This window comes from Triturus cristatus, chromosome 1_2 (assembly GCF_964204655.1).
Source record: "Triturus cristatus chromosome 1_2, aTriCri1.1, whole genome shotgun sequence".
NCBI classification, from domain to species: Eukaryota; Metazoa; Chordata; class Amphibia; order Caudata; family Salamandridae; genus Triturus; species Triturus cristatus.
The window spans coordinates 155945569-155973502 of record NC_140580.1 but is presented as its reverse complement, the minus strand read 5'-3'; positions in this window follow the sequence as shown (position 1 = coordinate 155973502).

Below are 27934 nucleotides of genomic sequence, written 5' to 3'. Positions count from 1 at the left end.
TCTGATCCTACAAAAGTGTCAGTAGTAGAACACAAAGGGCGGGTGCAAATAAAGGTAAAAATGCCACCGCTGGGGAAATAGGCACGGTACCGGCTCAGGTAAGGGAGAAGTGGTCAGGAAATTAAGCAAATGCAGGTCATTGGCAGCCCCTACAGAGGAGGAGGGGTTTGGGGGTGGTCCAGAATCAGTTATGAAATGATTGAATTAGCTTTATTTCCAAAATGCATGTCGTAAAAGCAATCTTTTCATAACATTTAGTATAAAAGATAAAACAGTAGGTTAAAAAATCGTAAGACCATGTGCAAATAATCATATAAATCAGTTCATCCTCGTGTTAGAAAACAAATTCAAGACAAGAAAACAACAGCAAGGATAGTCACGGGTGAATAAGAACATTAAAATCATTGGGCAAAGCCAGATCTCGAGGGTAGCGTGCTGGTAACACATCTGAGAGTGGACGACGTTCCAATTTCAGTGATTTTCAGTTAATCGTTGTATCTTATAGACCACATCCATCTCAAGAATTTGGCTACAGGAATTTCATAGCAGGGTGATGGATCCGTCCGCAGAATTCTCAGTGCAAAGCTACCTTGTCTGGCGCCCAGGCTCTCACAAGTCTGTGCAAGCCATACTTTGCGGGGGCCTGCATAGGCGGGGCAGACAAATGGCACATGGGGATAGGTTCCTACCTGGTCTGTGCAGGTTGGGAATTTGTTGTCAACCAATATGGCCCATTTAACAGTAAAAGATTTTAATGGAAGGGAGCCCACTCTAAATTGGAAATACAGTTTGCGCTCAAAGGATTTTAAGATTGCGTCCCAGTTAAATGTTAAAAATCTCCCCGTCAGTGTTGTGAATTCACTTATGAAGTTTTGTCGAAACATTTCCCAATATCTTTCCTTGATTATTTCTCGTGATGGGAACTGGGTGTTAAAGTACATTTCCCACAGATTTGGCAGGAACATGCTGACCAGAGCCCCTTTAATATCACATAGTCAACTGATTTTGTGAAAGTGGTCTGCCTCAACGACATCCCTGAGACCCTCAGCAAAAATGGCCAATTCTGGGGTACACCAGATTCTACGCCAATATAAAATAGGGTGTAACTTGGCTGTGTCTACCAGTGCTTTCCTACCTAGATCATTCAGCATGGGTATCATGTGGAAGGCTGGTGATCATTCTGAGGAACATATTTTCTGCTGCTGCAGCTGCGATGGATTCTCAAAGCCCCATATTACCACCCCATATCGCACCAAGCTCACAACTTTCGCATTATAAATCTCCAGCACTGGGCTGATTGGCTTCGTCAGAGATGTTTTAAATTCATTGTTTAGGGCACCGTCTAGCTTGCAATGTTTCAATGCCATATTATCAATGTGGGGCCTCCATCTCATTTGTTTCTCCAGGTGAATGTGTCTACCTGTTGTAGGGGCACCTCCTCCAAAGTTATTCTGCCCTGAATGATCTGTGCTGTTTAAAAGTCAGTCATAAATTTCGTTTAAGCTTCCACTTAAAGCCTGCTGACACCATGACAATGTTTCTGTTCCTGAGTTTCAAAAAGAGAAAGGAAATCCACAGAGAAAATAACTCTCTTTAAAAGATTTCCCTTACCCTACAACGCTCACCTGGCATGACGTCATGCCGTAACTTCTCCACTAGTGAGAGGTGAGCAGTGTGAGCAGCGCACATCGGTGTGCTGCTGTCCCTGTAGTCCAGAAAAAGCGGACGGTATGTGCCAGGGCACAAAACAGAGCCCGACAGAGACCCGTTTGGAGGCCCCCTTTAAAAAACTGCCGGTGCTCGGCACCGGTGAGACCCGGCCCACTTAAAGCCCGGCCTTACCATCATCTCAAAAGCTGGAATGCAATGATATGCGCTGCAGCATCCTCCCCCTCATCCCTAAAGGGACTAGAATCCATGATCTGGTGCTCTCCAGCGTCCTCCATGTTTTGGAATTGAAATGCTTGACTGTAAATCGCGTTTCAGACACAGAATTTTAAAAGAGGAAGCCAGCCGTAGCAGCTGGCAGCCCTGCCTTACACTTTGATATCCTTGCCACCAAGCTTTCTATGTCAGGGCTCTGGGATTATGATGGCAGCAACAAAAACAGAAGATAAGCAGGGTTCTAAAACCATGTCTACTTAACTTAGCTTTCACTCTTTGCCTTATACTAGCTCATCAGCAGCAGTCGGAGAGCAGCTGTAGGGGTCAAACCTGATTAACCTGTCAGGGGATGTCTTATGAGGATGACCAAAGCTTCTCTTGGCGTTTTGGTGAATTTGCCTCTGTGGTTTCCAATGTATCTTTTTCCCCTCATATGTTGCCACATTTAAGTACGCCTTGGCAAAGTAAATAAGCCTAGGTTTAACCCCTTGCATGCCCGCCCCTTTCCCCGCCCAGTGCCGCGCTTAACATTAGCGGGCGGAGTTCATGACGAGCTGGACTCGTCATGGGCACAGCGCCACCGCAGCCCATGACGAGTCCAGCTCGTCATGGGCACTGAAGGGGTTAATATGCCAACACATGACATTGGCAAACGTGTGTCTGCTCATGATTGCTTGCAGTAACACATTCATGTCAGGCCTGATGCCGTCAGCCTATGAATTTGTAATGAGGAAAAGAAAAAGTCTTGTTCAGGATAGAAATGAACTTTGAATGAACTGTATCACAATGGTGTTTTTTCAGTATCTAATTTCAAACATTGTACGGCCTTTGAAACATGAAAGCAGATGTGACAAATTCACACAATAAACCTAAAACACCATTTGGAAAAGTGGAAACTCTCTGGCGTCCCCGTATGCCGAACACTTGGGAGCCCCTGTCAAATTGAACGTTATGCCAGCTTCACTGAATCCCCGTTATTTGCAAAAGAACGATATTTGGCAGAAATGTAGTATGTAACTTGGAGTTTATAGAAAGGCGAAGTTCTGCACGCTTTATTCCATAATCTGCTTCCAACGATTCTTTTCCTCACCTGTGGGAATTATATTTTCTGTAAAGCACTTACGAAACACTTTCAGTTGGAAATTAACTGTCAGTTTATGTTTCTTGCAACACTATTTTGTAGAGGTGGTCCGTGCAAGGCGTAAACATTTCTGTCTGTATGTTTCGTTCTTTGGTACTTGCAGCTAGATTTTACTTTTTATGCACAAAATGTGCACGCCTATGGGCTATTCAGTTAGGACAGGAGGACTTAAGAAAATAATTCATTTTTAGGTCGAGCCTAGCGGCAGCGCGCAAGCACTGCTCGCTCTGGGAGGCATGCTGTAATAGAGTATGCCGTGGAAGCCCCGCCCACTCTCCGCCCATATTTTTATTGGCTTGTGCCATTGTCCTTCGTAAATGCTGGTTTCCGATTCATTATGAGGCTCGTTAGTCCCTCCTTGGTACCGACTTGTCTCTATTTGTTTCCGCCCACAAGGACTGGACCTTTTACTTGGCTCTTTACACAGTCTGCTTTATCTATTGGGTGAGCACTATTTTTGTTATTGACAATGGGGACAATGGCGGGTGTTTTTTTGTTGTATTTGCATGCTGAGCGCAGAGCCTGCTATAGGGACACAGCGTATCCCGGAGCAACCAAATAAACGTGGCCACCACAGCCCCGGGGCTTTCTTCAAAATAAATGCAGAGAGCCGGGCAGCCCCCGGGACCACCACCTGCCATGGGGCTTTAACTTTCAATAATGGGGGGGGCCACATGGACCCCCGGGGATTTTTTCAGCATAAATGCAGGGGGCCGTGCAACAACCGCCCAGCCCCGGGGACTACCCCTCCTATTACCTCGAGTAAGTCCCACACAGCTGGATTGCTAAGAGGTATTCAGAGGCCATGCCCCCTTTCTCCACAACTCTGAAAACGCACTTCCTGGTGCACTGGCGGTTAGCGGATGAAGTCCACATTACTCCTGAGGGACTTTGGAGGCCAAGAAGCCCTCCTGGTACCTCCTGTAAATCCTACACAGCGGGACTCCTGAGAGCTGGTGGGAGGCATAGCCCCTTTTCTCCATCATTCCGTAAACATGACTGCTTCTTCAAGAATCTAAGAAATTCCCTGAAAAAAGCCCAAGCTTGCTAGGACGTTATAGTTATGAATTAGCATTTTTTTTAAACTTAGAATTTCCCTTAAAAAACAGAGGTTACAGGGACATTTAATTAGGCTCCGATTGTGCTTTTTGTGATTTGGTGTGCAACTGTTCAGTAGTTTTCTTGAAATTAAGGGTAAAACAAATTGTCCATTTTGGCAGTTGGGCTCAGAAAGTCTGAGACTCTAGTGGGAGCATCACTTTATAAATAGATCATTCTGATTGGCCCAGGGAGCTTTATTTCCCTTGGGCCATCTCGCTCCCAAGGGAGTCAGACTCCAGCGAGAGCAAGCACTCTGATTGGCTGCCAGCAATATTTGAGAAATGTTGCTGGCAGCCATTACAGTCCTCTGTCCTGAAGTTGTAAAAAAACAAAAGATGTATGGGGCCAGGGTATGGAATGGGATACACTGAACCCCTAGGTCCTATGTGGGGGACACAGAGGGACCTCCTCCCGGGTCAAAAAGAAAAATAAATGTCAAAAAATGCTGGAATCCCGCATGATCCTTGTGGGATAAAAAGAAAAATGGTGGCAGGGCTGCTTTTTTTATTGTAAGTCCCAGGGAGCCCACCCCCAAACCAAAAACTATTTATATGGGGTGGGGGTCGTGCGACCCACCTCCCCGAGCCATTAGAGGCCCCAGGGACCCACCCCCCAGGGCTGAATTTATTTTTTATGGGGATTAGGAGGTTCTTTTGAAGGTCATGCTCGGCAGGGGTTGGCATTTATATATGCTAATTAAGCATCAATTTACAATAAATAAAAACCTAACAACTCAATGAAAGAACCAAAGGTTAAAGTAACATTATAGTTAGGTGAATATGTCACAACATTGACATTTGGAAAAAAAAACAGAAATTCACCAGTTATAATTAGCAGTGTTGACTATAACTTGCACTGTAGCCTTGCACTGCTTATGACCTCACATATGACCTCACTCATGACATGTTCTGTGACATCATGTATGACATCACTGATGACTTCTTAAATTACATTATTTATGACATCATCCATTGAGTGTGTGCTAGATTGTTTTACAGTTTAGATAGTGGCGGGTATCTACCATACCACTTTTCTACCTAACTTTGTACAGCCTGTGTCCAGCTAATGGGTGTAAGTGTTTACACAACTCATGTGCTCCTAATGCACCATAGCTATAGGTACTGAACGCATTCTAAATGTTCGCATTCAAGAGCTACTCTGTGTGCAAGCGATGGTACACTTGTATTCATTATGCTCCACACAACTTTTTGGTTCTGCTTAAAAAGTTTCCAACAGGACAAAGAGTCTTCGTCTCCACAGTATGAAGGGTGTAGGTAGTATGATCTTTAGCACCTTCAGATCTTGTTTTTTTTAGCAAATAGTGTATTTTCTTACAGCTGTTGTATAGAATGTACACTACTGATGTCAACTTTATTTCTTAATGTAAGTTAGGTGTGTCTCAGGAGTTTGATACAGATAAAATGCTGTCCGTAGTTGGCATTTGTTTTGGAATTGGCATTCACTACATTGGCTTTCTCTGAACAATTGTATACATATTAAACACCCTACTCAATGAGTTTTCCATATATCGTTCAGGAGCTGGCCCTTTTTCTGTTGTTGGTGAATGCACCAAGACCCCCATGGACGTAGCTGGCTCCCCAGCCACATTGTGGTTGGACCCAGACAGTTTTTTTCATTTTCAGTGGGTGCTCACCTGGGACACCCACATTCCTGAGTTTGTCGGGCCATAGGAGGGAGTAACAGGTCCTCCATGGCCCCGGCCGGCTCCCCAGCCAGCACCATAGTGGGTGCATGTGGGAGCCAGCATCTTTATATTGCTCCTGCGCTATGCTCACCCATCATCTGAGATAGATGTCTGAAAGGAGAGCCCAGTCTTTCCCCACACACTGTTATGAACAACCATCATTACAGAGAGGTCACATCAGAGCGGCCAGTCTCTCAACACAACCTACTATGCACACCTGTCATCTGAGAGAGAGGTCAGAAAGGAGAGGGCAGTCCCTCCCTACACCCTACTATGCACACCTGTCATCTGAGACAGAATTCTGTAAGGAGAGCCCAGTCCCTCCCCACACCCTCCTACTCAAACTTATCATTGCAGAGAGAGATTTCAGCAGAGGCCAGTCCCTCCACACACCCAATACACACACCCATCATCTGAGAGAGAGGTCGGAAAGTAGAGGACAGGTCCTCCCCACGTCCTAGTATGCACACACATCAGGGCGGGACTGGGAACCGAAACCAGCCCTGGCAAACTGCTCGACCAGCCCCCCTGGGGAGGAAGAGGAGGATGCAGCTGAGCTGTTTACTTGGGCCTGTTTCAACCAATTTTGTTACTAGAGGACGATATTGTCAGCCCCTAGTAACGAAAACAGCTCCCCAGGGGCACAAAACTGGCCCCCACCCTAGCCGCCCACCGGGGAAATGCCTGGTGCCCGCTACAGCCAATCCGACCCTGTCACCCATCCTCTAAGAGAGTGGCTGAAAGGAGAGGCCAGACCCTCTCCACACCCTACAACGCACACCCATCATTACATAGAAAGGTCTCAGCAGAGAAACCAGTCCCTCTACACACCCTACAACGCACACCTGTCATTGCGAGAGTAACAACACCTCAAAAACATTGCTGGCGACATGTCTTGATAGCAGAGTTGCAATAACTGAGCAAATTAACAATTTATATTGAATATTTATGTTTAATACTTACAAAATATCAAAAAGATTTAGTAAACTGTGAACTATATCCTGTTTTGTTAAAAAAAAAAACATTATTATACTAAAAACATGTCAAAACACATACACTCACAAAACAATTAATTTACTTTATCCCTAGAAATTCACTGAAAAAAACAAAGTTTAAAGTAACATTATAGTTAGGTGTAATAAAGATATCTGTTTTTGTTTTTTAAAAACTTTAGAAATTCAGTGAAAAAAACAAAGGTTAAAGTAACGTTCTGGTTAAGGGAATTTGTCAGTGTGAACAGGAATGTTTTGAGCTAAAGAAAACAAAGAATTTCATCAGTTATAGTTAGCAGAGCTAACTATAACTCGCGCCCCGCCATGCACTTCTTATGACCTCACATATGACATCAATCAATAAATGTTCCATAACATTATTTATGACATCATTGATGACATCTCAAATTACATAATTGATCACTTAGGTTCCTCATCAAATTGGACCCCATCTAAAACCTTTCCTATCTCGACAAGTTACTGTGATTCTACCAATTTGGGTGTGCACAGGGATTTATTTTTTTCTTCTGGGCTTAGTACCCAATGGACCAAGCTATTAATGTTTAATCTGCTCTGGCGTTAGAATAGTAGTTGGCAGCCCTAATAGTATTTGCACAATGGGGAAAATGAAAGCGGAACCCCTTAGAACTGGCAGCTTGATCCTATCTTTTCTAAACAACACAGTGGGTGCATTTACCAAAGAGATTTCATATGTAGATGATCAATTAACCAATTCAAGACAGGGCCTGGACACATTGGCCGAAATTGGGTTCAAAGAACTGTCACGGCATGCACCAGCCAGGAATCCTCCAGCAGAGGGAGCCAGGTAGCCGGAATGGCTTTAGTAGCCCTAGTTGCTGTGCCAGACACACAATCCCAGGTGGTTTCTCAGGGAGCACGGGGGAGGGTGGTTATAGGTGGGGCCAGACCCAAAGGTAAAAGTAAAACAGGAGAGTCCCAGCTGTCTTCCCACTCAAATACAGACTACTTGAGGAAAGTGAAAAGGGAGCAAGTGGCCGCCTTAAATGAGTGTGCAACCAGAATGTCCCTAGTGCCATGGAATCGAAAATAATATTGTCCCTTGAAAAACTAATTCTTAGATTCGATGGGTTGGAAGACAGGGTGGGCTCTTTGTCAAGCTCAGTTGAGTCCCTCAGTAAATAGATTGGAATTATCTCATCATTTGAACACCCTGACTAACTTCACCCAGGTGAATGTGCTGCTCCCAGACACAGCCCAATGTCTGAGTCAGCTTTCTTTTACTATTATTGGATCCACTCCAGGGGTAGACAAAGTGGATGTTTTATTAGGTAGAGGAATCACTTCTTGTAATCCCCTAGTTATTCCCGCTATAGCGCAAGGTCATACCATGGGGAGTGCAACATGAGCAGTCCTAGAGGAAGGGTCCAGGACAGCCCCACGTGAACCAAATTCTGAGCAAGGGGTCTTTTGCTGTCCCAGAAAGTGGCAGTGGGGACACAACATGTTTGGTGTCTTTCCACTGTTACTTTGGATCTCCCCCTGCTGCACTACTTATGTCCTGTTTATTGCTAATGTTCTGACTGTATTGCATCAACGACAAAGAAGACTACCAGCAACTTTAAAGCAAAGGGTTCACTAGCTTGCTGGGAGGGTTCCTACTGAAGTTAGTTGGATGTTGTCTGATTGAATAATTATGGTATGTAGGCTGGGATGGATAGGAAGTGCCCCCAAACCTTTGGGGGTGACTACATTGTAGTTAATTTTTGCAACAGCTTCAGGGATTGATTTATGCTAACGAACTCTGTCGCTGACCCAGTATCCGCCAGTCACATCACAATTTTGCCCCTGGGTTACTTTTATAAACCCGTGATCATGGGGTCATCTTGCCGGGGGTTTCTTCTGCAGACGTCTCTAAGGCCCCTGTCAAAGTTCATGCTCAGAACTCTGGGTTAAATCTTGCCATGACCAATCGTTATGAACCCCTAAGTGGATAGAATGAACAAGATTGACTGGGGCGGGATCACAATATTAAAGTTTCCACTTCTGGGTCAACTCCAATGAGGGCCCTCCAGGTCATGGGTTAGAACATTGAAGATTTGCGGGATAAATTCATTGAGCCCGACTGGCCAAAGACACTTGCCCATTTTGACATTATCTGTTTCTAGGAGTCCTGGGATTCGATGATAGGGATTCATCTAGATGGATATGCTTCTTTTGCAATTAATGCCTCACCATCACCTAGTGGGAGGGCAAGTGGGGCCTTGTGACCTTTGTCAAACTTGACCTGGCCTATAAAATGAAAAAGATCGTGGGGACCTCTTCCCATAATACTAGGGGTTCTTCTCTCCTATAAGAATAATAAAGGATCCTGTGTATCAATATCTACAAGTAATCCATGGGAAGGTGTCTGAAGATGTGTTGACTTCATGTAGCACTTTCCTACATTTCTTTTGTCCCACTTGCGTTGGCAAATATACAGCTTTTTTGATTCTAGGTGATTTTAATCTTCACCCTTGTAGAGGTTGTTATCTTTATGAGGAAGGTGAGGAGTGGCTTCATGACCAAGTTCATCTTAAACATAATTCACAGGGTGGTCCGATGAGTGAGCTGTCTGGCAAATACAATCTGGTTAACCTCATGAGTCTAGAGAGCCTGTTTTTAGGTAATAATGCCCCTACTTTGAAGGGTCCTGTAGGTGGATCCTTTATTGACTATATGTATGCCTCTGTGAGTTTATTTTCCTCCCTTATTTCATTCTCAGTGGAATAGAATCTTTCCAGCGACCATAACCCTCTTTTTGCCAGCTTTCACTGAGATATAGAGCAGCCAGAATCTATCACCTGCTTAAAACCCTAAGTTAAAACAATTTATCAGGGGCATAGATTGAAGTGGAACAAAATGATCCCTGAGATTTGTATCGCTAAGTTAGTTTCATCTTGTTTCGCAGAGATTTAGGCATGTCTGAATGCAGAGGCCTCTCATGAAACTATTTTATTAGCGTATGACAAGATATGTACCTACAATAATACTGCCCTTCGAAAACCCGCAATATCTGGGCCCCAGGTTTTATGTTGATGGTTCTATAATAATTGTGCTAAGGTATGCAAGGTACTTTATGCTAAAAAAAAACCTCGTGATAGGAGGGAGGTAACAGAGTGTGGGGCTATTTATAGAGATGCAGTAAAACATAGGAAGCTGGAATTACAGAATGACCACTGAGAGGATCTTCTTTGTGCCCGCACACAAAAGAATAGAACCTTGTTCTGGAAGGTGGTTAATCATCCATTTTTCAAAGGGGCATCCAGGGGTGGATCAAGCTGCTCTAGTCCATGCCCAGGCTTGGGAAGACCACTTTTCAGCCCTATACCAGGGAAAGGACTCAGTCTCTTCACTTTTGTCCCAGACTCCGGGCACCAAAATGACTCTACAGTGGGAGGAGATTAGTGATGTCATTGGATCCCTGCCAGCAGGAGAGGCCCCTGGGGCAAATAGGCTACCTAGGAACCTGTTCTAATCATTCGTGGATCTCTGGACCACACTCCTTTCTTTGCACATTAATGCCGCTATTGGTAGCTCCCTACCTGAGTCATGGCGCCACTCCATTATTGTACCCATGTTCAAGAGGGGGAAAGGAATAACACTTCCTGTTACAGGCCCATCTCTTTAATTGATGGTGAAGTCAATATCATTGGCAGGGTCATACTGAAGAGATTAACCCAGCGAGCCGTGTAACACAACATCCTGTCTGATACCCAATATGGTCAAAAGGGGTTCCTCTATCTTGCTTTCATGAACCTCAGCTCCGCCTTTGATGAGGTTAACAGGGACAAGCTCTGGGTGGAGTTGGGGTCCATGGGGGTGGAACAGAGTTTGGTGGATTTTCTCAGGGAACTTCATCGTGGGCTGACGACTTCAGCCCACTACGGTACTAATGGGGAATGCACAAAGCACTTTGCACTTAGAACAGGGGTCTGGCAGGGCTGTATTTTGTCCTCCTTTCTTTTTATTACATATGTCAATTGCCTATAGAGAGGGTACTTTCTGTACAGGGCTTAGATGTTCCAAGAGTCAGAGTCAGACCGCCCCAGGCTCTTTTCTAGGCAGACAATGCTGTTCTAATAGCCCACACTGCCAGAAGTCTGCAGCGGTGTTCAGACATTTTTGTTGAATTTATGGGCAGTCTGGATTTACTTGCTAATTTTAAAAATTCGCATGTATTAGCACTGGGGCTGAAAAACACGAAAAGTGCTACTTTTTCTGTGCAGGGCCAGATTTTAAGTAAGGTGGATAATTTTACCTATCTAGGAATTTGAATAAACTTCTGTTTTAGCTGGCAACCATTAATTAAAAAGAACATTTGCCGAGTACCTGCTATTTTATATATCCATTACAAGCACTGATTTCCGAGCAATAAACTAGAGAAAGTGCATTATTGGATAAGATAGTAGATTATCCAATATTAGACAACACGTTTTTGGAACCTTGCACTTCTTTAATTTGAAAGAAGAGGACCATCACACTTCAAATGAGAGAATACTGGCACTTCTCAGTAGTACTCTAAGATACAGAGTACCTGCTATTTTATATATCCATTACAAGCACTAATTTCAGAGAAGTAGACTGAAGAAAGTGCATTATTTGATAAGATAATAGATCATTCAATATTAGACAAAAAGCTTTTGGAGGCACGTATGATACATTTTTTGTATTAATTTTGTTTTGTCAGTGACATCTTGCCTTTACAAACAAACAAGTGTGTTCGATTCTATTTAAATTTTAAGATATTATCAATTAAAACAAAAAGACTGGGTCTATAAAGATACATTTGTATGTTTCAAATAAGGAGCAACATGTTGGCCACAAGAAGACCAATGTATATGTCATCCATAGTCTTCTTGCAACTGTAAGTAAAACAAGCATTTTCAATGCAATCGGTCTCGCCTTTGGGACCTTATATGTATTTAGCTATGCAGCACATTACCCTGGGTACTGTTCTTTAACATGGAGGGAAAGTAAGCACCAAACTGCGTGACAAGCCAGGTATGGGAACACATGGAGATAAATATTGCCTTTCAGCGGGAAATGGTATAGTCCAAAGCTCTGTTTTTAAGATAAAATCAAGGCCTTCGGTGGTCATATCACTGAAAATGCAAGATTTGAAAAAAACATTATTGTCTACGGGTGTTCGTGGAAGACAATTTCTATGGACTGAAATCTAGAGAATGCTAAAGTGATTCTGGTATTTTACTGACCTCTGGTGGTCGTTTTCTATCAGGACAGTTAAACAGAGGCAGTTGAACAGAAAAAAAGTCCTCCAGCGGAAGCAGTTTAGTCCTAGGGCTGAACTCCAGAGCCCACAAAGTACATACACATAGAAGTATATAATAAGTATATACTAAATTATATTTAAGAGGTCTCGAATGTTCGACCTAAAAATGCTATATGTTGCGATTCAATCATGTACACAAGCTTTCAGAGCTTTACCAAGAAAGTGGTCTGTACTTCGTTATTTGTGACAGAAACTGGAACCTAACCATCACTTAATAAAAAAGTCCGCAGGTATACAAAACGTCAGGCTATAAGTGTGATTACCCTTCATACCCAACATGCTAGTAGGTTCTTTCTCCATCAGCCCCTCTTAAGCACACATTGCCAAAAGAATCTAGAATATGCAGGCATATTTTAGTAATGGATTTCTGATACAGATGTTCAGAAGCAGGGCTGAGATTAATTGCCATAATGGTGATGCTGTCGCCATTTTTTGCACATACTGACAACTGCCCATAGTCAAAGGACTTGCAATTCTTAAGGCTTAAAGAATTCACCGAATTTAGATATTTATATAAGAAGTTAACTTTCTCTGCAGACCCTATTTAATAGGAGTGAAATACTGAAAAATCACAATTATGAATTAAGACCGCCAGAAAAAACCCACCTTGTTAGGTCAATATATATTTTTTAGACAACTCCATCTACCTTATACGAGGCATTAACCACATTTGGAAAGGATTAATTCAACTAGAAGAGACACTGAAAAGTGACAGTGTTGCGCTCTATGTATGATTTCTTATAAGTTTGTTATACGAATCAGGCACCATCAAGTCACACTTTGGCATGAGTAAGACAATTGGTTCAGTGGTCATGAAAAACAGTGATTGAGGAGGATAGATGAGGTTAAACATAGACCCTCTACACTAAAGCTACAGATTGCAAAAAAGGTTATTGCACCAGATAAATGGGACTGAAATTAAATTAACATTTGCTCTCCATCATTCAGATTTAAAAAAAAAAAAAAAGGTCAGATATTGAGGTATAACAAATAATTTACATTAGGTAGCTGGGGACAAGCAGCAACAAACAGCGCCTACCATGGTCGCATCCGAAAAAGTAGATTAGGAATTGAGGAAAGATGGGGCAGGTGCACAAGTAAGAGGGAACAGCCATTACCCACCTACCCACTGTCATGGAGTGATTCCCTGATATTAATAGAATATTGTTACTCAGCAGTATGTTTTACTTTAGTCCATCAATTGTCGCTAAGTATTGAACGTATCTGTTGCAAAAAGTGGCTTTAAGCATAGTTCACATTAAACCCTTTACTTGGGCCATTCTTCAAGTAAAATTGTATTGATTGTAGCCAAAGCTACAAGCCCATCTTAATGTGTTGCATTGGCTGTCTATTCAGGCGAGAGTAAAGTTTAAGGAACTGGTGCTGGCCCACAGAGCTTTCTATTGACAAGGTGCTACATATTATCCAAGTGACTTTCACTACCTGCCCTCCTGAACCCTGCGTTCGACTGACGCATTACTGGCTGTGGTGCCCAAGACTAGGAGGAAGAAATGGGGAGGATCCTTCCTTTTCTGCACTATCCGCTGCAAGCTGGAATGCTCTCCCCGGCATCCTAGGGCTATTAAGGATGCAGGCTCTTTTAAACGTAGCCTGGGAACCTAGCTTTTTAAATGTAGCCTTTTAGTTTGAGTCCCCTCACATTTACTTTTTAAATCAAAGGTCCACATACCTGCAGCATCAAGACACTCCTGGAGGTATCTGTGCGCTTTATAAGGTCTATTTTGATTTGACTATTTTGATAGCTAGCACTTATCAACAGAGTAAACGTTTTTCTTTCTCTTTGAGCTTCCTCAGAGCTTATATATGCAAATCTTTGTACTTAATTGGTTTTCCTGCACCTACAACTACCCAGTGCTACAGATAAGACTATCCTTATACCCACTCAGTACAAGAGGATGTACAACACTACATTAAAAGCACTGACAAATCAAATAGGGCCGGCATTGGCTGCCGAACATTTGGTTTTGTCGATGCTTTTGTTTTGCCATGGTTTTTGTGAAACTGTTTGGGATCTGTGGGGCCCCACCAATATTAAATAAACACTGGCTAAAAGCAACAACAAAAAAGTGGGCCTGAAAAGGCAGTATCGTAGTTCATGAAACTGTATGGAAGTACTTTGTATGTGCATATGCTCCATCCTACATAAAGAAGGAGGAACTCGTACACAGACCAAAATGAACTTATGAACACAGCACAAAAAAAATGAAAGTCAAGCTTGCCTAAAACAGCCTTTCAAAGAGCCAAGTCCAGTCAGAAACCCACACACAAAGGCCAACATGGCACAGTGTCACAGACAACACATACACCTGCTCAACTGTGCTCCTGCTGTATGGCATCCCAAGGACACTGTCTGAGCAGCCCTTCTATTCTGGCAGTCCTTGTGTGCTGTCACCTGCTCACCTGTGCCCCTGCCCTGAGGCTTCCCACGAACACTGTTTGAGCAGCTCTTGTATCTAAGTTACTCTTTCCACGCGTACCTTTCTGTGCTGCCTCCATGTGTCCTTTCCCACTGCTTTCACGTCTGTGACTCCCTTATTCTGGTGTGGGGGGGTGGGTATTACTGGCAAGGTCAGTTATGTGTTTCAGGGGCCCCGTTACCCCTCTTTACCTTCCCTCGTGTGTCTGCCCCTTGGTCTCCAATTGTGCCGTTCCCTCCTTTTGAATGATGATGCGCACAGTTGCAGCACAGCATTTTTGCTGGCTTTTTGCCTCGCAACCTTGATCACGCTCACTCTGCCATGAGGGGTTCCTCATGAGCCCTGATTGGCTATGGCCCACGCTACGTACACATGTAAGACGCCATTCCCATCTACTCTTCCTATAAGAGCCACCTCCTCACCTTCAGCTATATCTGCAAAGTAGTCTCTTTTACAGTGTAGTACAATACTATTCAATCAACAGTACACAGAGCTGGGGGTCTTTCTTTAAATGACCACAAAATCTACCCACCAAGTAATCCTATTCGTTATCAGGAATTTCTGCCAGGAGCAAAAAAACAAAGATTCTCTATTAATCTTTGCAATACGAGTTGGTGAGAAAAAAGCAATTTGTACTTTCATAGAAGATTAACATCTTTCTAAATCACTGCCACTCTAAGCTATCTGGACATAATCCATTAAGTGCAAGAATACATTGCGTACCAGCGCTATGTGCAGACAGTGCTGGACCACTTCCAGGCAAGCGATGTTTTATCCTCTGAAGATGCCCGTCAGTGGCTTTGTGCCGAAGACTTTTCGAGGGCTATTAACGTGTGCATGGCCTACATCGAGAGCATCACTCACGCACTGAAGCGAGACACACACCGCCTGCTTACCGTCACAAGATGAGCGAATCTTTCTTCCAAGGTCTTGTCATTTTTTATATTTGATTAAGTCGAAAATTATAGCAAGATCTCACATTATTAAAAGGTTAAGAAAGTGAATGAGACAGACTGAAAGCTTTAAAATAATTTTCAGTAGGTTCACTTTTATTGCATTTCCTGCTATGAAGTGTGTAATGGCGTAGCCCAGCATCACTGACAAACGACCGGAAGCTCATTTTACAGCACTGGAGTTAATAATGTATTGTACCTAGCCACCATCATGTTTTGAATGGAAATTAGACATCATAATTTGAACAAATGCTTAAAATGGAATGCAATTAAAATTACGACAACGTTATTTTGAAATTTATGTTTAAAAAAAGTTTTCTACTAATTGCTCTCTCACTGAGAATCCAGATCATGATATTTTAAAAGGGGGTAATTGACAAAAACCTTGGCAGCACATAGCAGTTCAATATTATGCCTACACAAATGCATAATTTACAACTGTGAAACAGATCATTTCATCAGGAACACATGTAAACTGCACATGCGTGCACGCTTTTTGTTTTCGAAAAACTATGGGTGATTTACATTTACTTTGCCAACCCTAAACGTGGTAAGAGCATACTTTTGTTCATGTGTTAGGGAAATAAAACGATATCTGCATGTAGAGGAATTTCTCAGACTTTTACCATCAATAGCTTTGCACTTGTTTGATGAATTTCATTGAAAGGTTGCAGACTTATTCTGAAAGTTTTCCACTGATTGGTCAAGCAGGAGCAAAGACAAAAGAGCAAAGATAAAAGGGGTTTTCTAAAATGCATTTGGGCACCAATGCATTTTTTCATAGACTTTGTACTTACGCGTGATGGGCAAACACCCAGTTGGATTTCCATAAAATTTGGCAGGATTCCACATAACAGTGAGACGATGATCCTTTTGGGTGCTACAGGTAACTAAGGTAAGTTTTTCTTTAAGTTAAAAGCCATTTTAACAGTGATATTCTGTTGTTGCTGTATTTTTGTGAAATGTTGAGGTATTTCACTGAGGCAATGTGGTACATAGCGTGACAAGGCATTATATGATTGGCTAATGACTGCCTATGCAAGAGTTAAAGGCATCCATGTTGTTTTCAGGTACACTTTGGCTGTGTTCTGTGTTTTGCTGTTAGATATAGTAAGCATAAGGTTTGAAACTTTCTATATATTTATTTTTAATGTATGGACTACTTCGGTACTTCCTCAGGAGCACCACAGTACTGAAAAATGTTAAAAAAAAGAATATGTTAAAAGTTTTAAAATACACTGTACTACACCATATTTTACAAATATTTAATACTACAGTGTATTTTAAATTTTTAACGAATTTGCTTATCCACAGAAATGTCGCCAGAATATTGTGGTAGTACCTAAAAATAAACATGCTACTTCCAGTTTTCTTTTTAAAGGTGAGTTCTCCCTAAACTGCTGGAAAAATATATAGAAAGTTGTAAATACGTTTCTCTAACTATTAACACTTTTATAAAGTGGTAATAGGTAGGAAATAATTATAAAACATAATAGTTACCTCTATATAAGGCCCTAACCCAGAACGTACTCTTCTCCACTTTACTATACGTCACTACACTACATGCCACTCCATTCCACGCCACCCGACTCTAGTCCACTCCATTGAACACCAATCCACTCTACCCCACTCTACTGTATGATATTATACTCTACGCCGCTCCATTCAATGGCACTCCAGTCTAAGCCACTTCACTGTCCACCCTTCCAATCTACGCTACTCCAATCTACTCCACTGTACAGAACTCCTCTCTACAACTTTCCACTCTGCTATGACACACTGCATACCACTCCAGTGTACACCACTTCACTAAATTCTATTCCAGTGTACGTCAGTACACTCTATGCCATTAAACTATGTACCACTCGGGGCGTGGCTTGCAAGCCGATGGAGATGGACGCGTGAGCTCGGAACTCCGCGCCGGCCTCGCCGATTATCCTGCATAATTACTGACGCCCCAATGCCGGGGGCTTCTGCTGACCCTCGCCACCACTGGGGAACCTTTGAGCTCCCTAACTGAGGGTTCCGAGCACCTGAGGCACGGCGCCTACTGTGTTGCGCGGACAAACGAGGCTTTGGCTCTGGGACGGCAAGATGGCGGCGCTCGGAGGCTGAGAGCATCCAGAGTCCGCATAGCAGCTCTTCCTGCTTCCCGGGAGTGCCTTCCTGACCCTGGAGAAGAAGCGGGGGGACCGGACTGCCTGACTGAGTGACTGTGAGGCAATCTGGGTGAGCCCTGAATAGTGTGCCTTTTGCCCGGTGTGCTGCCTCGGACGCTGTGCCTGAGACCACAAACCTCCGGCGGCTGAGCAGATGACCTGCTTGACCCGGATTGGAGCCATTTGTTGGGGTGGTGCTCCCTTTGGGTATACAACGAAGGGGCCATTTTCGAGTGTGACTCCCCCGGGGGTGGTTTGCCGTGACTGAAGGTGCTGCGTGCGGACGCCGGCATTGGTGCCATTTTGAAGGTGGGTGCCCTCTGCCATTGTGACATTGGAATGCAGCGGAGATTGGACTGCTAGCAGAGCCATTAAGACTTTCCTGACAACAGGCAGCTAGAGCTTGGCTAACCCTGGTTAGGCCGCTGTACTCAGTGCCAGCTGATCATTGTGCCGATCCATCTGACGGAGTACTGGGGATCGTATTTGGAACTGCCCTCCTTAGTGCCGTGTGCCCTTCCCTGCCGCCTGGACCAGTCTGTTGTGGGCATTGGGCACCCTTGTTTGGACTAATCAAATCGGTGACCTCGCTATATAGCAAGGGGGGCGCGCTCGTTGGCCAGCTGCAGATGGTTGACGCCCCAGGGTGGTATTGACCAGAGTCGCTTCTCTTATCTGGAGGGAAGTGGTGCCAGCGACGTCAGTGAGCTTGGTGGTGCTGGCCGAGGTCTGCCCGTGGTACTTGGACATTGGTGCCTGGCCACTAGTGCAGCGCTCAGGCAGTGAGAGGGGACACTTCTTGGCTGACGACTTTGCATTCCTCTGTGACATAGCGATTTGCACCTGTCCTGGTGGATGTGTGGTTGGGTGCAGCTAATTCATTTTTGCCAGACTGGTGACTTTGCACTCCTAGAGGTATGGAAAAACCCTGGGGCAAACAGGCGGGTGTTCCCCAGGACCAAGAGGAAGCAGCGTCAGACCGCCGATGACAAGATTTGCCCGAACCCTCAGCCGACAACTTAGTCCAGCAGCAGTTGGCTCAGATCTTGCTGGCCATAGCAGATACAAAAGACACTCTATATCAGGACATTGCTAACGTGGCGGTGGGGCTGGGGCTCCTACAGGCCAAACATTCCAAACTGGCTGACTGGGTGAAGCAAACGGAGGCCTTTCTGGCGGATATGGCGCCGGTTCATCAATCCCTCACTGCTCAGATGGGAGATATCTCCCACAGAGTTGCAACGCTAGAGAAGAGAGCCGAGGATGCCGCAACCGCAGGAATAATATAAGGGTGCTGGGGTTTCCGGAGGGAGTGGAAGGCTCCAATATGCTTGACTACCTGGAGACCTGGCTTCGAGATGTGGTGGCCCCTGCTGGACTGACCCAATTCTACACCATGGAGAGCGCTCACTGGGTCCCTGCAAGGCCTCCGGCGCTGGGAAGGCTTCCGCGTCCGGTGGTCGTTCGATTCCTTCATTACAAGGATAGGGATTTTCAATTGCAACAGGTGCGCACTTCTGGGCCGTATACAGTGGATAATAACAGAGTGTCGATTTTCCCGGACTATACGTTGGAGGTCCAGTGTCGCCGCGCATCCTTTTTAGCTGTCAAGAAGGCATTACGTGATGAAGGACTCCAGTACTCCTTGATGTTCCCGGCTCGACTGCAGATAGTCTTGGACGATAAAACTCACTTTTGTGATGACCCCAAAGAGGCTTGGGATAGGATTGGCTCCTAGGTCGTGGGCCGACGGAGCGCCGATGCACCCCTCCTCCGGGAGAGCGGCGTTCGCAAAGAACCAGATGGACAAGGCAGCGCCATAACCCCCTGTGGACACCTAGTGCCTCCCAGACGGAGAAGGAGTGATCTGATGCACTGAGACTGGTGTCGGAACTCTTGCAAGACCATAAAATGGTGTCTGGAACGGACACTGAATTGGAGAAGGCTTCTGATGGGCAGCATTGGATGAGTCTCAAGCTGACAGTGTTAAGTTGTCACATGTTGCTCCGGGGACAGCAGATGATCTCATTTGATTGCCCTGATACGTATTAATGCCTCCCCTTTCCTTTTTTTTTGCTCTCCCTCTTTCATCTGGGCTATTACTTGTTTTATTCCCGGAATTGCAGGCAAGCTCTGACTCTTTTTGACGGTTTTATGATGTGGGGGTGGAAGGTGGCGGGGGTAGTTTTACATTGTTTTTTTGGTGTGAGCCCCTGAGCATGGGACACTTGGTGCTATTAAGAGGCATGGGCTCTGCTCTGGTTGTTTCTGTTACAATGCAGTGTCGGCTTGTAGCCACTTTTCCCCTAGATCCTCTGTAGCTACTAGAGAATACCGAGTGTGTAGTGAGTTTGGATGGGGACTAGCGTTGTAGTGCCTGTTCTGGGGGGGGAGGGATGGGGGTTTGCTTGTTTAGTATTGGGAGGGTTTTGGGGGCCTTGGCGTATCTCCTTACAGAGGTTTCTAGAGTACTGTGCATCGCTTTATCATGGGATTGTTACTTGAATTAAAATGTATATCATGGAATGTCAGGGGCATGCATACAATGGTGTGCCGTCATAAGATACACGCATATTTAGTTCGTAGAGTGGTTTCAGATCGCCTTTCTCCAGGAAACGCACATCACACAACAAGAGGGTCTCGCCCTGCAACATAGCTTTTCTCTACATTTTATTCTGCCCTCGTGCGGGGTGTGTTTTTTGGATTAGGGCTGGGGTGCCTTTCCAGCCTACGCAACAATTCGTGGATCCAGAGGGATGACATGTGATGGTCGCGGGTCGACTTAATGGCAGGGATATAGTGTTAAGTAACAAATATGCACCCAACACTGAACGGCTGGCTTTTTCACCCAGTTGTCTGGTAAATTGGCACCATATCTGACTGAGTCAGTGATTATGGGTGAGGACTTTAATTCTATTCCTGGTGTCTCCCTGGATGAGTCCCATCCCCCTCTTCCAGATGCCCCTATTCATAAAATCTCTAAGGCGTGAAGGGATTGGCAACATAGATGGGGGTTAATTGATACATGGAGGGTACATCACCCGGGTGTGCGCGATTATTCCTTTTTTCAGCAATGCACGAACTTCATGTTTGCTTAGATGCGATACTGTGTTCCCTGGATATTCACACAGCTGTCAAAAATAGTGAGTACCCCACTGTTCTGACATGGCGTTTACCTCCAGAACTGTTAGAGGACCAGGCCTTTCGCGAGGTAGTGAGGGATGGCGTTACTCAATATTTCCTCGAGAATACTGGTACGGCATCCTCAACTGCCGTGGAATGGGATGCCTTTAAGGCTGTACTAAGGGGCCATTGTATTATCAATATGATGGGGGTGCATGGGACGCTCTTGCAGGACATAGAGATCGCGGACCAGCGACTGCGCAAAGTGGAGCTGGGACGGCCTGGATACCCGGATCGGCAGCAGAGCTTACTAGAAGAAAGGGAGGAAGTCGCTACGTGGGTCGAGAGACTACGCTGTTTCGATTATAAAAGATACGTAGAGCATGCTCATGCAGAGCGTGATAAATCTGGAGCATTGTTGGCATAGCTAGCCAACCGTGCTAGGCAGGGCAGGTCATTCTAGAGTTACCCAGCCCGTCGGGGGAAATGTGCTACACCCAGCAGGCGGTTAACGACCAATCCCTTGAGTATTATATGGACCTCTACTGGAGCAGAGTGTCCCCAAATGATGCTGCTCTTGAGGAGTTCTTAGCTACCGCTACTCTTCCCAACTTGGGTAGATACAGGCGGAGTTGCAAGGCCAAGGTATAACGATTGGGGATGTTCGAGGAGCGATTAAGCAGATGGCGAGGAAGAAGGCTCCTGAGGCGGATGGTCTGCCGATTGAGTGTTATTTGACATACATAGAGCTTCTGGCTCCCAAGTTAGTAATAATTTATAATGAGGCGAAGCGCGCTGGACAACTACCTGTCACCACTCGCGAGGCCATTATTATACCATTCCTGACACCAGGGAAGTCACCCTCAGATAGGACCGCTTATGGTCCACTGTCTATGCTGACTACTGATTATAAGATTCTAAGTCGGATTTTAGCAACCCGGCTGCTTCCACATATGACCTTTTTAGTACACAGTGACCAGGCAGGATTTATCCCAACAAGGAACACAGCCATGAATGTGAGATGCCTAATTTGTGTATTGGAAGCTGACACTTATCAGAAAGCAGCCGCCGCCATTCTGTCGGTTGACATAGAGAAAGCATTCAACAGCTAAGAATGGCCTTATTTATTTCAAGTAATTCATGGGTTTGTCTTGGGGGTTGCTTTTGTTGATTGGATGGCCTTGTTGTACAAGCATTCCACTGCTCAGGGTAAAACGGGGGGCCTGATTTCGGCTGCCTGCGCTGTGGGCCGAGGGACGAGGCAGGGCTGCCGGCTCGTCCCTCAGTTGTTTGCCCTGGCCATGGTGCCCTTAGCGGCCCAGGCCAGGACGGGGCAGCGATACCCGGGACTTTGCGTGCAGGGTCAAACCCATCATATTGCGCTCTACGCCGATGATCTACTCATGTTTTTAGCCAATACATCCGACGCACTCGCTGGAGCAAAGTGGTTGCTTCATGATATTGGCACTGTTGCTGGACTCAGGGTAAATTGGGCAAAATTTTGCCTCTTCCCAGCTGCACCATTGGTTGGTGGACCTTCAAGTATGGATGGGGTGCAGTGGGAATATCAGTGTCTGCCATATTTGGGGACCCGAATTTATCATACGCAGTCAGACTTATTGGAAGTTAATGTGGGTCGGGTAATCCGGTGTTTTAAAAGTAACCTTGACTTCTGGGAGACCCTACCCCTCTCGGTGGCTGGCCGAGTGGCCCTCCTCAGGATGGTGACCCTCCCTAGGCTGCCGTACTATTTTAGAACCCTCCCGGCAGAGGCGTAGCTAGAGCTTGTGGCGCCCTCAGATTGCCGCCCCTGGGGGTGGGGGGGAGTTTGCTGGGGAAAAGGACGGCAAGCACTTGAAAGAGGACCGAGAGACACGTAGTATCGCCGCTAATACTTACCTCGATCATGCAAGTTACATGCACATACATGACACGGTCCAAGGCTACACAGTTGAATACACCGGTGACTGGCAGTGATTGGCAGTACAAAAGAGAGCACACAGACTGCATGATCTATCTGGGGACCTCATGTGACATCCATCAGATAGCTGCGTGAACAATTCCCTTGTAATCCCCTCAGCACAATGAGGAAATATGAATTTTTATGGTCAATTGTGTCCCCTATCTAGACCCCAACGGCTCCATGTACATGCTACAAGTACATGTATGTTCCCTCCACTTCAAGCTATGAAGACGCAAATACAATTGTGTCCAACGTTAATATGTCCTCTTTCAGATCTGCCATGAATGGGTCAGATATTCCGTTCCTAAGTATGCCTTGCCACCGTCTTTATATGGTATACTTTTCACGTTTTCCAGCTCTGGCAAGGTAGGCCCTGAATTCTGCCATCGAGCTTTTCCTGCTTCTGCCTCTGAATGCTCCAGCCTGGACCTGCATCTGTATCCATGAACTTTGTCTTACTTCCTGCGCGGCTAACGGTGCCTAGCCCGGCCTGTTGCCTGCCAAAACTGTATTCAGCCTTCAAGTTATCTGCTCCGCTCCTCAAGAAATGCATTCCTGTCTACTAGCTTAGGTAAACATCCCTCCAGCTGCAGAGCAAAGGGCCCGGCCTTACTGTCTTCGTGCAAGTAATTCATGACTTTCGTTACCATGGTAGGCCCATGCCCCCTCGCATCTCATGTAGACACTTAGACGCTTGTACACGCACTAGCAGTCAGTATAGAATAGACTCTGTCCGAAAAGACCTTTCCTTCCAGATAATATAGTTCCTTAAACACAAGATATTAGATATGATTTAGGATTCGGTTGTCCTGACATCCCAGACTTCTGTCTCCTCATGTAGGGCTAAATGTCAAGTTCCCTTCACCCTCTAGTTACACGTCAATCACACGTCATGCGGCTGCGCGCGCATCTCTGCCATGTATTTTTGCTGACTTTGCAGGATTCTCTTATGGATCCACCCACTTGTGTCATCATCATAATGACGTTTCTAGTATACGCCTTTATGCACGCCTATTGTAACGCCTTTTTCATTACGTATGTGTATTCTTATCAGCTGTTACGCCTCCTGCATCTGTCTTTACTGTAATGCATTTACTATATATATTATAACCTGTCAATAATGTATTGCTGATCCCTTCCTGAACCTTCGTGGTGACGGAACTCGATTGCCTGGTTCGAACCATCATTCCTTTGTAAGGAATAAATTCCCTATTATACCCTCGAATACCACGGATTCTGCCTCTTATTTTTACTGAGTTATTCGTATTGAATTTTACCGCATAAATTAAGTCTAGGTAATTTAAATTTACCACATAATTGGCGCCCGAACAGGGACACCTCTCACACCCCACGCGCCGGAGGTGCGTTGCAGACCCGGTCTCCTGCCACAGCCGGACGGACAATTACGCGTACCCGCAGGATTTCCTGTATCTCCCTCAGGCCAACGGGGGCGACTGAGGCTGCGATCAACACCCAGACGAGGCGGTGAGGAGTGCGGAGAATCCCGACCAGAGCCTAGCTGAGAGAGAGCAAGATCCGAGGTATACAGAGGCCCACCAGATTCCGAAGTTCCGAAGTATCTAAGTCACGAGTCGAGTCCAGTCCAGTTTGGTCTAGTCCAGTCCAGACTTCCGAGGCCTTCCGTTCCGTGCTTCCCGGTGAGTACCGTTGCTGGGGACGCATCTAGACGTGCACATTAGTTTGTGCCGGTCAAGACGGGTTTGGGTACACAGACCTGGTCTGCACTGTTTTAGCAGTGTATCTGTACTGTTTAGCAGTACATACAGTATATCTAGCATTATGCAGTTAACTAGTTTTATTCTAATTATTATTGTTCGTTCTAAAATGTTTTGATATGTTTTAAATGTCGTGGTATGAGTGATTGTTTGATCTTCATTATTGTGTTTATTGTAATTATTGTGTTCAAGACCGAGTAAGAATTAAGTAGCAAGGTTCAAGATGCCGTTATTTTCAAAATTAAGACAGATAAAAACTAGAAAAGGGATACTCGAGGAAGCTGTTCCCATTCCACCTAGGGACACTCCAGGGTACTTTATGTACCATAAACATGGCCTAGATGCCGTATTATATCTTGATCTATGGGTGGACTACACCAAGGATTTAGCAGAGAGTCAGAGATGGCCCGCTGCTGGAACATGGGATGCAGATTGCATCATGAGAGTAGAAGAAGCATTATGGAAAAAGAAAGCCAGACAGTCACAGAAAGATGCCATTGAACTATGGCGTAAAGAATCGCATAGACGCACAGAGAAAGCGCTCAGAAAGGAAGAGAAAAGTAGGGAAGATTCAGAAAAAGCCCGAGAAAACATATTAATTGACGAAGGTATCCGAGTAAAAACAGAACAAGTAGACAGACAACGAAACACTCTTATGAATGGTATGTATCCTCTTCTGGCCGAGGGTTTGCCTAAGGCCACCCTGGAGGTACCAAAAGATCTACCACCTCCATTACTCCCGATTAAAGTACATCCCAAGACCGCAAAGGACATTTTCCTTTCTTCCTATTTAGATGATGCAGCCCCCGAATATGCTAATGGTGCGCAGCCACGCACACCACCTGTTAACGACGCTCAACCCCAAGATCAGCTGCACCCACCTCCGCAGCAACAAACTCCTCCTCACGTTCTAAACATTCCATCTGTTTCTACAGTCCTTTCTGCACCCACACTCTCTACCCTACACCCAACAAATCCTTTTGGACTTGCCACCTCAGGAGGTGCGACAGGAGGTTTTTCCACGCCACCGCCAGCAACTAGATTGACTTATAGGGATTTAGCACACCAACGTACACCCCAAAGAGCTAATGACAATATATTAAATGAGCCTCTTACAGATTGTAGATATGATCCAGTGCCAGGTAAACACGACAGAATGTTGCTATCTTCAGTACGTTTACGACGAGTTGCAAACTATTTAATGACATTACCAGGAATGGTTGAACATCTAGACAAAATATATCGCTTTGTCCAAACAGGGCAAGGTCCTGAAAGTATTGGCGAGGCCATGGAATACCAGAAAGTAGATATGCAAAAATTATTGTTACGCTTTTTCATAAACTGCTTGATCAGAAACAGAGATAGGCCTGAGGTAGATCAGGAGGAAATGCAAGTACTTACCAGATGGGGTCAGAATATAGCAGACGGGAAACATGATAAACAGAAGTATATAGAAGTCATGTGCCGAAAGATCAGAAAAGAAGTAGAACGAATACATGAAAGAAGATTAGAAGCAGATAAAACTGAATCAGAGGAAGAGGAGGAGGAACAGTCAGAAATGAACACAGGACAATTAGAATTACCAGCTAGACAAACGATAGCTTATGTAGGAAAAGGAAGATCTTTCAATAATCCAATACGTCCGATACGTCCAGAATGTAACAGAATTTTTCAAACAGTTATCTCAAATCCAAGGACCCATGAACACTTATTCCAGGCTACTGATAAATTACTTCGAGAACGAAGGGGGTACCATGTGCTCGATTCTATCGATGAACAAGAATTAGCCAGGTCAGCAGTACAATGGGCTGACAGTCCTGAAAAATACAGTGATGATGCGCTAGCACACACGTTTCTGAATCTCGCCCCAGATGAACAGCGTTTAGCTAGTATATACATGATACAACATCTCCTTATATTATATAAAGGCCAACACTCCGATCCTGGTCCCCTACCTGATATACTGATAGAACTACTCATGAACAAATGGAGAGGTCTAGGTACCGATCTAATTAAAGTAATTCTAGAATACCGACATAGATATAGTGCCTTTTTGTGTCCAGAACATGATCCAGCTCCTTCCATGGAGAGAAAAACGTATTACATAGACAGACAGAATCCCTTACGCGAAGTGCACCCAGTCAGAAATGATGACAATACGTTTAGACGCGTGTTTGTGTACACGCCCATAACTAAAATAGAACTATTGGAAATGAAAAAATTAGTGCCCAGCCATGACAAAGATCCAGCAGGTTTTCACCGTGAACTAAAGGACATGTTACTCATGGGTGATTATACCTATCCTGACATTATGAAAATATTGAAAGTATTATTGCCTGCCGGTATTTATGAGAAACTCAAAGAAAAAGAATGGGAAGTGGGAGACCAAAAGATTGATTGGACAGTATTAGAAAACGAAGAAAATGCCCGAACTGCAGGCGTAGGGCTTGGGGACAGAACAAAAGCATTGCCAGGATTATTAGTACAAGTATTGCCACGTTTATTAACTACGAAAAAGGAAGATTGGGGAGCAATCTCAGCTTGTAAACAGAAACCCGATAAAGACACTAGTGATTTTTATTCCCGATTTGAAAAATGTTTTGGTATTAATAGCGGCCTGAAAGCAAGTAGCGAGTCATATCCACATCTTTTTGTAACAAAACTAGTCGAGAATTCGCTGCCACAGGTTAAAAATAGAGTATTGAAAATTGAGAGCACTTGGCAAGCTAACACTCCTTCACAAATGTTACAAATGTTACAGTATCACCAGAATAGAATTAGAGAAGAACAAGAACACGAACAAAGACGTATGAAAGACACGAAAATGAAAATGCTCGTCGCTCAGTCAGTTCCAGCTGACGGTCATAAAAAGGGTGCGACACAGTCCAGTAATTCAGCGGTTCCCGTTAAAGGGACATGCAACTATTGTAAACAGCCAGGTCATTATATAAACAACTGTGCAGTTCTGAAACATAATATCTCTACGGGTAAAACCAAGGAGAGACCACGTCCGCCTAGACAGGATCAGATCCAACAACAAGCACCTCAACATGTACAGTCTATGCCGGTTCCACAACAGACCGTAGTGGTACCACAGCCACAACCACAGCCACAGCCTATTGCTGCAACACAAAACACGACACAACAGATGTACCAGTATGCACAAAATGACTATCCAGATTATCAGCGCTACACATGAAATAGCCTAGAGAGGGAAGTTGGCTTACCCCTTATTGAGGTTCCTGTAGATCAAGAGGGTCCTTATGTACAGAGTCAAGTATTAGGGAAAGACAGAAAGTTTCTACTTGATACAGGGGCAAGCAGAACAACTATAAGTCACGACGAAGTCCCAGGGGCACCCCTCTCAGGCTCACAAAATATTTCCCTTGGTTTTCAGGAAAACCTACTATTAACGAAGTATCGCAACC